This window comes from Magnolia sinica, chromosome 9 (genome assembly GCF_029962835.1).
Source record: "Magnolia sinica isolate HGM2019 chromosome 9, MsV1, whole genome shotgun sequence".
Classification (NCBI taxonomy): Eukaryota; Viridiplantae; Streptophyta; class Magnoliopsida; order Magnoliales; family Magnoliaceae; genus Magnolia; species Magnolia sinica.
In genome coordinates, this window is record NC_080581.1 from 22297713 (window position 1) to 22310144 (window position 12432).

The window sequence follows — 12432 nt, forward strand, 5'->3', positions numbered from 1 at the left end:
TGAATTGTGATAATGAATGATCTTTTAAGAAGCTACTTGTAACTCTTTTTGCATATACAATGTTTACATCATCGACCCTTGTTCCAGCCTAATGAACAACCCAAACTCTCACGAGCTTCTTTTTATTTTTTAACTAGATCATGAATGAATCGCCTAAAAATTTCTATTAACCGTATAACACCCAACAGTAATAATCTGTTTTAAACCCAATCATCATCACAATAGTCACTAACATTCAGGTTGTCTGTTGCGGTTTTGGTAATGCTGCTGAAACTTCTAATAGAATGGTGCTAGAAGCTTTCTTTGGCTCCATACCCAGATACATGATCACTGAGTAAAAAATGTCCATATTTACATGATCATTGAGTGCAAAATTATAACTGATCATTTGCATCATAATTAATATCTAATGCATATGACTTTTTCATAGCATGCTTGTTCATATAGGATGTCAAATTCTAGTTCTTGTTCAGCCCCAAATTTAACATTTTATATAAAGCATTTCCCAACATGTTAGTTCCTTATAGCATGCCTATCTGAAAGGGCCTCTTTCTGTTTGATCAATTATTTTCATTTTCTTTAATCAATTTCTATCAGGTCAATGATGACCATAATGTTATAAGAGATTCTAGTGGCCATACCATTGAGGCACAGTATGTGGAGATGGATAATGCTACTATTAACTTAAGAAACTTCTACACTATGGCCTACCTGGGAGTGTCAGCCAAAGAAATCCCAAAATATTGGCTCTTATTTCAAGTATCTGTGCCACCACTTGGATGGAGCACCTACTTTATTTCTAAAGCTGGGGGACAAGGTGTATTTGAAAAGGCCAAGCTATATGTCCTAGAGGGGGGGTGAATAGGACAATGCCAAATAAAAACTTATAACAGCGGAATTTAAAAGTAAATGATAGCCAAAGTAAATTACAATGCAGTAAATTAAAACAACCTCAAAATTCAGATCTTGAGAGGTTGATACAAACGTTATTCTAAGGACAACCTTACACCAAAAACAGAGTTTATGGTAGGACAACCTTATTTCTAGAAAGGTCTTTGTGTCAAGTCTCAAATCGAAGAGGAATACAAAAACAAATATGAACTGAATTGAAATAACTTGTAATTAAAGATGTATTGTTCTAGGGACAGCCATACACCATAAAAATGGCAGGGCAACCTTGCTGGAACAACTTTCAAAATGAAATTGAAAAACAAGCTTATAAAGGAATAGCAGAAAGTAAATTCTAAGCTATTACAACATTCTCACAAAGCTTGAAATAATTACAACATTCACCACCATACATACATCCCACAAAAAGAATAAAAACAATTAAAAGAATAAATCAATCAACCACAACTCAAAGGATTTATAGTGGTTCGCCTGTGTGTTCACCAACTGTTATCCAACAGCCACACAAAAAGCTACTCCACTCCTAATATCCTCACACAGGGGATATTAGCGTTCACTAAAGATAGGTTTTCCCAGGTTCACCCAAAACCCTTACAATTGTGTCTTTGTATGTGGGCTTACACAATTAAAAACCCCCACTTCTGAGTTTTCCTGGCTTTCCTCAGATAACCAAAATAACAAGATTTTTTCGGCAAATCTTGAAAGAAACCAAAATAATAGAAAGGAATTTACAATATGTAAGATACGTGAATATCTCCTTCGTTGTAGCAGCCCGGTAGAACCAAATCAAAGTAGATGATTGAATGTCCAAGTTCAATGTCCAGTACTCGATTACAATGGTTCTAGCGCTAATGGATTTTAAATTAAACCAAACAGGCTTGCCTTAATTGATTTTGATTCCAAAGAAAGGGAATAACAATTCCTCTTTTCAAATCGGATTGGAATAGCCGAAACAAAATCAATTAAAATAAAGCTAAGGAAAGAAGATATTAAATAAGCACACTTAGCTTAAATGGAGCACAAAATTATCTCTCGAAGTTCGACGAAGATTGGCTTGAATACTATAATTAAATCGATGATTTCTTGAGATTTGTGCACTATTTATAAGTGAGAAGATCAGGTCTTCGATTGTCTAGAGTGCTCTACGACTAGTCGAAGCTCTAACGATATTTGAAAAATTAGGCGGGATAAGCGCGACCGTTCTACGATCGTCGTAGCTCTCCTACGATCGGTCGTAGGTCACCTACGATCGGTCGTAGGTTTCCTTCGACCGGTCGTAGGTCCTGAAGACCCGTTGGACTTCGAGTCGTAGATTCTACGACTGGTCGAAGATGCAGAAACACTGTTCCTACGACTGGTCGAACAGATTCCAGGACTAGTCGAAGGCTAACAGATTTTATCCGGAATTTGTAACAAACTTACGACTGGTCGAGGATTTTCTTAGACTGGTCGAAGCAAGTCTAGGACTAGTCGAAGCAGACCTAAGACTAGTCGAAGAACAGACCAATCACATGTAAAATAACATTCGGCTTATGTATCCGAAATGACTTACTTCTAAGGTCATCCTATGGTCAAACAAACCTCAATCATGAAGTATGGACATTGAAACAAGAGACCATGAAGAATGAGCCTTGAAGTCTTGATGTAGACTAAACCTTGAAGTAGCTCAATCATGAAAGTGGCTTGAGTTTCAGCTTGAGTCTTGAGTTCAGCTTGAGTCTTGCCTTGTACTTTCTTTTTCTTTTCAGCTTGAGTCTTGTGAGCAGTTCTTGCATTCAAGAGTCTTGTCTTGTGATCAGTTCTTTCATTCAAGATCCTGAGTCTTGTACTTGAGAGCTTTGCTTAGCTTGTTCATGTATGTTGATCCTTGAGAGAGCTTCACTCAAGCAGGTTATATATAACATAACAGTGATTTTGGCACCACAAATTTGACAACAAACAGGGATATAAACTATAGCACTTACAATCTCCCCCTTTGTCAAATTAGTGACAAAACACATAACCAAGATAAACATTAAAACAGCTGGTTAATACATGCAAATCAATAATCAACATTTAACATTCAACCAGTTTCAACATTCAACAAGAAACAAGATCAAACATATATTCTTCTTGACACCCCACTCCCCCTGAGTAACATAACCAATGCTACTCCTCTCACAATCACATTAACAACAAACCATTCTCCCCCTTTTTGTCACAATATGACAAAGGAGAACTAAATAAAGGAATGAGAGTAAACATGAGGAGGAAATAGAGTATAGCAAAAGAGTCATAGAGATACTCAAGATAGCATCACAGATATCAGCATATATTACATGAAAAACAAATATCCAGAATAGAATCCAACTCAAACTCAATCAAACAAGAGCAAAGTAATAAAGTTATTACATACCAAAAGTCTCATAGAAACTAGTCGGAATTAGAACTTGAAGATGGAGTAAGAATAGAAGGATCAAGTTGGTGCATGCCTTTGTTCAAGCGCCTTAGGTATTTGCGCATGTATTTGAATTGCAAATCATGAGCAACAGACATGTTCTACAACTTAACATTAATATTCTCAACTTTATCTTCTAATGCACTCGACGTGCATCAAATCAGATGGTACAAAACTGGATCATTAGCTGAGTCAAATCCAGTTCCTCAAAAATATCATCCATATTAATATCAACACCACCTTGATCAGACCACCACCACCACCACCACCTTGATCAGGAAGCAGATCCAACTTCATCTTATTAATATTTGTATTGTTGAAGATCAGATGATGGATAGGTGTTTCATCAACAGGCATATCGACTAACATATGAGTAGCCAATACAGTCATAAAGTATGCAAATGGAATGTCACTATGACCAGGATGGAGTCGAAACTGAAGAATGAAATGACAGATTAAGGAAGGCAAACAAATCTGAGTACCATTTGAGATAGCATGAATTATCTTGCAATTTAAACAAAAATTGAAATACAATCTAGCAAATATATACAATATTATACAAGAAGGCATAAATTATCAATTTAAAATGCACATGTCAAGATCAAATTTCATCTTTTTGAACCTGCTTTTATCAAGAGGTTTTGTGAAAATATCAGCACGTTGATCTTCAGTAGGAATATATTCTAGAGATATAACTTTTTCTTCTACTAATTCCCTTATATAATGAAATCTAATGTCAATGTGCTTAGTACGAGAATGCTGAATAGGATTTTTTGAAATATTTATCGCACTGGAATTATCACAATGTAATAACATAGAATCTGTTTAATTCCATAATCACTTAGCATTCGTTGCATCCAAACAAACTGTGTACATGCATTACCAGCTGTGCAGCTTCAGTTGTTGAAAGTGATATAGAATTTTGTTTCTTACTAAACCAGGAAACTAGACAATTTCCAATGAAAAAACAACCACCAGGTTGATTTTCTATCATCTAGATTACCCGCCCAGTCAGCCCAAGTACCCAACTAATTGAACATTGGTTTCATGAGGATACCGAGACCGAGATTAAAGTATTTGCGACATATCTAATAATTCGCTTGGCAATCAAGTGAGATTCTTTTGGATCGTTTGATATCTTGCGCAAATACCAACACTTAGAGAAATATCCGGTCTACTAGCAGAGTTAGATATAACAAACTACCAATCATACTCCGATAAAGTTTTGAGTCAACATTTTTACCATTAGAGTCTTTTGATAGTTTCGGGTAGTACTCATAGGAGTATCGAAATTCTTGCCATTCTCAAATCCAAATCTCTTAATTAGATTCAAGGCATACTTAGATTGAGAAATGAATATTCCTTGATTGTTGCTTTACTTGCAATCCAAGGAAATAAGTCAATTCCCCAACCATGCTCATTTCAAACCGTGATTTCATCAAATCTGCAAACTCAGTAGTCAAGTTAGTACAAGTTGATCCATAAATGATATCATCAACATAAATGTACTATTAAGATATGATCATTATGTTTTTTAACAAACGGAGTTTTATCAACAGATCCCATTTGAAATTTATGACATAAAAGAAATTTTGTTAGTTTCTCATACCATGCCCTAGGTGCTTGTTTTAATCCATAAAGTGCCTTTTAAGCCGATATACATGATCAGTATTTTTGGAATCTACAAATCCCATTGGCTGTTCAACATAGACTTCTTCATGTAAATCGCCATTTAGAAAAGCACTTTTCACATCCATCTGATAGATCTTTATCTTTTTAAAACATGCAATGGATATAAATAGTCTGATAGATTCAAGACGTGCTACTGGCGCAAAGGTTTCATCGAAATCAATTCCTTCAATTTGAGTATAACCTTGTACCACCAGTCTAGCCTTGTTTCTCATTATATTTCCACATTCGTCAGACTTATTTTTGAAAATCCATTTTGTTCCGATGATGTGTTTATTTTTAGGTCTTGGTACGAGATACCAAACATCATTTCTTATGAATTGGTTGAGTTCACCTTGCATCGCAACAATCCAGTTCTCATCAGTAAGCGCTTCTTTTACGTTAGATGGTTCAATTTGGAATGTAAAACATACATAATTACATATATCCTCAAGTTGTCTACGGGTGCGAACACCAGTGAGAGGGTTTCCAAGAATTTGTGTGGTTGGATGATCTTTAACAGTCCTCAACTCAGAATCAGTTTGATTTGATGAAGTATCAGGTTTATCAATGATTAGTACTTCATCATTATCTGAATTAGAAGTTGGTGTGTTTAAATGATCATCAATGACAACATTAATGGATTCTTGAATCACACCAGTCCTTTTGTTCAGGACTCTATAAGCTCGACTGTTTAAAGAGTATCCTAGAAAAATACCTTCATCACTCTTCGTATCGAACTTTCCCAAATTTTCACGATCACGTAAAATATAGCACTTCTGCCAAAAACTCGAAAGTATTTAACGGTAGGCTTTTTATTGAACCACAATTCGTAAGCCGTTTTATTATTATCTTTTCTAGTGTAGACTCGGTTAATAATATAGCAAGTTGTGTTGACTGCTTTGACCCAAAGATTTTTAGAGAGCTTCATGCTATTCAACATGACATTAGCCATTTCTTGAAGCACCCTATTCTTCCTTTCTACAATTCCATTTTGTTGTGGAGTTTTGGGAGCAGAGAATTCAAGTAATATTCCTTGGTCGGTACAGAACTTCTCAAAATTGCTATTCTCAAATTCAGATCCATGATCACTACGAATTTTACTGATTTGAGAAGATTTTTCAGTTTGAATCCTTTTAAGAACTTTTCTTACTTCTTCAAGGGTTTCAGATTTATCCCTTAAGAAGACTACCCAAGTGAATCTGGTAAAGTCATCAACTATTACCAAGATATACTTTTTACCACCACGACTTTCCGTTCTGGTAGGTCCTATCAAGTCCATGTGGAGAAGTTCGAGTGGTCTTGATGTGGTATTTGAATTCACCTTTTTGTGTGAGTTCTTTGTTTGTTTGCCTATCTGGCATTCACCACATATTTTATCTAATTTCTGAAGTTTGGGTAAACCTCTTACAAGTTCTCGTTTGCTCAATCGATATAGATTTCGATAATGTACATGTCCAAGACGTTTGTGCCATAAATCAGTCTCGTCTGTATGGACCATGTAACATGTTTGATTAGATGAGCTGGATTCGCTAATAATATAGCAATTTTCAGACGTTCTACGTCCAGTTAATATTACAGAACCCTTATTATTTAGTATTTCACAACTTTGATTAGAAAACCGAACATTATGGTTATTATCACATATTTGTGATATACTAAGCAAGTTGTGCTTTAGGCCTTCAACATATAAAACATTTTTAAACACGGAAGATTAAAAAGTTGAACCGTACCTTGGCCTAAAATCTTGCAGTTGCTTCCATCACCAAATGTGGTGAACCATCAGTCATATCTTTCGAGATCGGTGAATAAGGCTTTGTCACCTGTCATATGCCTGGAGCATCCACTGTCTAGGTACCACTTTGAATGACTTGTTGCTTTGAAAGCAGTGTGAGCAACCAAGCAGGTGACTTTAGGAACCCATTTCATAATTGTTTTGGGTTTAGGAACGTAGTTGGTCTTCTTTTGTGTATACTTGTAGGAATGACCTATAGAGTTAGATTTTAATAGCTCCTTGAGTAAATCAACTATCTTTTCAGCTAGTGGATTTCGATTCTGATTAAAGTTGACATGGCTGTTTCTAGGTTTTTGAAAAGTTTTTGAATTTTTAGAAAAATCTTGATAAGTACTTTTCCCTTTTGAGTTTGAGGACTCTCCTTTAACAAACATAGGAGGAGTATACTTTTTTTTAGGAGGTTGATTTTTATCATAGCCCAACCCGGATCGATCACCACATTTTCTTGATCCGGATAAAAGTTTTTCTAACTTTGGATCACCTTGGGCATATTTCCATGTGTCCTTTAAACTTAGAAGAGAAGATACTTCAGTTTTAAGATTCTCAATTTCAGATTTTAAATCAACAATTAGTGAGTTTTTGAATTCCAAATCACATTTTGATTTTTCAAAACTATCTGAAATTTGTGATTTTTCTAAAACAAGCGATTCAAAACAATTTTTGAGTTTAGAAAACTTTTCTTTTTGAAGTTTAAGTTTGAGACAATTTTACAACTTTCCTTATATAGGGCATTGTAAGCGTCTTGAAGATCATCTTCATTTTCACATTCACTATTGATTTTCTTCACTTGTAGAGTCATTATCTGAAAATGTGAATTTGGCTAGAGTCATAAGAGCTTTGACCTCATTGCCCGACTCGGTTTCAGAATCTTCTGATTCAGAAGAACCTTCAAAATCAGATGATTCATCCCATGTAGCCAACATACCCTTCTTCTTGGGTTTGTCCCTTTTAGGACATCTATTTGCTAAGTGCCCATATTCTAGCAGTTGTAACATTGACTATCTTTCAAGGATTTTCGAGATTTGGGTCTAAACTTCTTTTTGTCATTTGATTTTTGAAAATCAACTCTTTTCTTGCTTTTGAAAATCTTATAAAATTTTTAGCTAAAAGAGCAATGTCATCTTCTGAATCAGAATTTTATTATGAAATACATTTAGAAGATTTTAGAGCGATAGATTTACCTTTAGGAGCTTTAAAGTTTAACTCATAGGTTTGTAGAGAACCAACTAGTTCTTCAACCCTCATATTATCCGTATCACGAAGTTCCTGGATTGCGGTTACTTTAGAATTGAACCGTTCAGGAAGTGAGCGTAATATTTTTGCACATACTTTACTTTCTGGGATTTTATCGCCAAGACCCCACATTGAGTTTACAATGTCATTCAATCTAGTGTAAAAGTCCATAAACATCTCATTTTCCTCCATATGAATTTCTTCAAATCTGGTTGTGAGGAGTTGGACTTTAGATTTTTTGACAATTGTAGTACCCTCGTGTGTCATTTCTAATATATCCCAAGCTTGCTTTGCAGTATCACAAGAGATGATTCTTTTGAACTCATCCGGTGATAGTGCGCAAGTAATTGCATTTAGTGCTTTAGCATTTGCACTACTCTCACTTTTCTGAAGGGTGGTCCATTGGTAATATGGTGTGGTTTTCATAGACTTTGAACCATCAACCCCAGTAACTTCCATGATAGGAGGATTCCATTCAGTCACTGTGGCTTGCCACACATTTTCATCCATTGATTTGAGGAAGATCCTCATTCTGGCTTTCCAATAAGCATAGTTGGAGCCATCAAAGGGTGGAGGCCTAGTGACTGAAAGGCTATCAAAATTTGACATCTGAATAGCTTAAATCGTTAGCTCAGGAATTAAATCCAAGAATTAAAAGGAGCTATTAGGCTCTGATACCACTTGAAAAGGCCAAGCTATATGTCCTAGAGGGGGGGTGAATAGGACAATGCCAAATAAAAACTTATAACAGCGGAATTTAAAAGTAAATGATAGCCAAAGTAAATTACAATGCAGTAAATTAAAACAACCTCAAAATTTAGATCTTGAGAGGTTGATACAAACGTTATTCTAAGGACAACCTTACACCAAAAACAGAGTTTATGGTAGGACAACCTTATTTCTAGAAAGGTCTTTGTATCAAGTCTCAAATTGAAGAGGAATACAAAAACAAATATGAACTGAATTGAAATAACTTGTAATTAAAGATGTATTGTTCTAGGGACAGCCATACACCATAAAAATGGCAGGGCAACCTTGCTGGAACAACTTTCAAAATGAAATTGAAAAACAAGCTTATAAAGGAATAGCAGAAAGTAAATTCTAAGCTATTACAACATTCTCACAAAGCTTGAAATAATTACAACATTCACCACCATACATACATCCCACAAAAAGAATAAAAACAATTAAAAGAATAAATCAATCAACCACAACTCAAAGGATTTATAGTGGTTCGCCTGTGTGTTCACCAACTGTTATCCAACAGCCACACAAAAAGCTACTCCACTCCTAATATCCTCACACAGGGGATATTAGCGTTCACTAAAGATAGGTTTTCCCAGGTTCACCCAAAACCCTTACAATTGTGTCTTTGTATGTGGGCTTACACAATTAAAAAACCCCACTTCTGAGTTTTCCTGGCTTTCCTCAGATAACCAAAATAACAAGATTTTTTCGGCAAATCTTGAAAGAAACCAAAATAATAGAAAGGAATTTACAATATGTAAAATACCGAATATCTTCTTCGTTGTAGACCGGTAGAACCAAATCAAAGTAGATGATTGAATGTCCAAGTTCAATGTCCAGTACTCGATTACAATGGTTCTAGATCTAATTGATTTTAAATTAAACCAAACAGGGCTTGCCTTAATTGATTTTGATTCCAAAGAAAGGGAATAACAATTCCTCTTTTCAAATCAGATTGGAATAGCAGAAACAAAATCAATTAAAATAAAGCTAAGGAAAGAAGATATTAAATAAGCACACTTAGCTTAAATGGAGCACAAAATTATCTCTCAGAAGTTCGACGAAGATTGGCTTGAATACTATAATTAAATCGATGATTTCTTCTGAGATTCGTGCTCTATTTATAAGTGAGAAGATCAGGTCTTCGACTGGTCTAGAGTGCTCTACGACTAGTCGAAGCTCTAACAGATATTTGAAAAATTAGGCGGGATAAGCGCAGACCGTTCTACGACTGGTCGTAGGTCACCTACGACTGGTCGTAGGTTTCCTTCGACTGGTCGTAGGACCTGAAAACCTTCGCTGGACTTCGAGTCGTAGATTCTACGACTGGTCGAAGAGTCGACACTGTTCCTACGATCGGTCGAGCAGTCTCCGGCTAGTCGAAGGCTAACACATTTTATCCGGAATTTGTAACAAACTTACGATCGATCCAGGAAATTTCTTAGACTGGTCGAAGCAAGTCTAGGACTAGTCGAAGCAGACCTAAGACTGGTCGAAGAACAGACCAATCACATGTAAAATAACATTCGGCTTATGTATCTGAAATGAGCTACTTCTAAGGTCATCCTATGGTCAAACAAACCTCAATCATGAAGTATGGACATTGAAACAAGAGACCATGAAGAATGAGCCTTGAAGTCTTGATGTAGACTAAACCTTGAAGTAGCTCAATCATGAAAGTGGCTTGAGTTTCAGCTTGAGTCTTGAGTTCAGCTTGAGTCTTGCCTTGTACTTTCTTTTTCTTTTCAGCTTGAGTCTTGTGAGCAGTTCTTGCATTCAAGAGTCTTGTCTTGTGATCAGTTCTTTCATTCAAGATCCTGAGTCTTGTACTTGAGAGCTTTGCTTAGCTTGTTCATGTATGTTGATCCTTGAGAGAGCTTCACTCAAGCAGGTTATATATAACATAATAGTGATTTTGGCACCACAAATTTGACAACAAACAGGGATATAAACTATAGCACTTACAGTATTTTCATTATTCTTCTCATTAAATACTTTTTGGCATTTCTAATCATTTATTACATACTGCATTTAAAAGCACCATGAGAAATATCAATATTCACATATTGTAATTCTCCTTTAAACAATACAGAAGCAAGTAATGGGCACATGTCAGTTACGAATACTTCACAAAATGAGACATTGGAGGTTGGACCTTGGAATTTGAAGATGTCCTTTTCATCAACATCTGGACAATTGAAACGTATGACGAATTATAGAACAGGGGTGAGTTGCATTTTCTTACGTGATTACAAGCTCCTGGGTTAATTAGCTTCAAAGTTTCTTGTAAATCGGGCTTCTTTGACATATATAACTCCAGAATCTAGGCCTTGTAATTAATTAAACTTTACATATGATATCCTTTGGATTTCAGGACTCCTTTCCATGTCATTCAAACCCTTTTACATGGTTATTGCTGTGTTGATAACTCTTATAAATGGTAACATGCCTACCAAGGTGAAAGATTTGGATGTGGAACTTGAAAGTACTAAGCAGAAAAGTAAATAAAACTTGCAACAAGTCATCTTAATTGAAAGGGAAAGAGTTACTCAAATGCAGTGGGATATGGAAGAACTTCGTAGGAAGCATTTGGAGATGGAGTCGAAGCTCAAGTTCGAACACGTTCCTTTTTTGTAATTCTTATGACAGGTTCCTTTTTACCTTCTATTCCTTTATGAAATGATCTCTTAAATCCTTTTTATTCGTTATGATCCCATGAATATGATGATATATTTTAGGATGAAAAGATTCATTTGGAGTTGGCAAAAGTGTCTGCCATTCATGAGGAGTTATTGCTGCAAGAATTGGATGTTGCAAAAGAACAACTTAAGAACCTGCAAAAACATCAAGAAGAGCTGGAAATGAAATCAAAAGTGGATATTAAACTTCTTATCAAAGAAGTTAAACATGCTAGATTGGAAAGTTTTAGGAGAGGCTTGAGCAAAGTGAAGTATTGTTTATTTAGAAATGTGAATGTAGGATGCATTGTATGATTTGATTGCTATTTGTAATAAATGCATCATTTTTTTCCTGATTGCATTTTATGTACCATTCCTCAGTATTAATTGTATTAGCTTAGATGAGTTGATCAATCACAGCAGGTTCTTGTAATGGTAACAAGCACCATTGTAATAATTTTATTTTTAAAAAAATAGCTACGGATTTTAGCCGTAGCTCTTGTTTAGAAAATCGTAGCTATTGCTAACTTTAGCATATTGCTACGAATTTCATTCCACTTTTAGCTACAGATATTATTCATAGCTGTAAGTACATTTCGCTACAAAAAGTATAGCTACGGCTTCTATCTATAGCTATTGATATCTATTGCTACGGATTTAATCCGTAGCCATAAGTTTTTTACCTTTACCTACCCCACCAATTGCTACAGACGTGCTATGAACTATAAGTGTAGCAATAGGCCTTTAGCTATGGTTTTTATCCATAGCCTTTGCCCCTTTTTCTGGTAGTGGTTGAAAAGGCCAAGCTATATGTCCTAGAGGGGGGGTGAATAGGACAATGCCAAATAAAACTTATAACAGCGGAAATAAAAAGAAAATGATAGCCAAAGTAAATCACAAAGCAGTAAATTAAAATAACCTCAAAATTCAGATCTTGAGAGGTTGATACAAACGTTGTTCTAAGG

At 35.5% G+C, this 12432-nt stretch overlaps 1 long non-coding RNA gene across 1 annotated transcript; it reads left to right on the plus strand.

Moving 5' to 3' along the window:
- Positions 1 to 379: 379 nt before the first annotated feature.
- On the plus strand, positions 380 to 11828 carry LOC131256169 (uncharacterized). Its single transcript, XR_009176618.1, has 4 exons — positions 380 to 817; positions 10882 to 11015; positions 11247 to 11411; positions 11528 to 11828. It is a non-coding gene; the product is annotated as an uncharacterized LOC131256169 (long non-coding RNA).
- Positions 11829 to 12432: the final 604 nt, after the last annotated feature.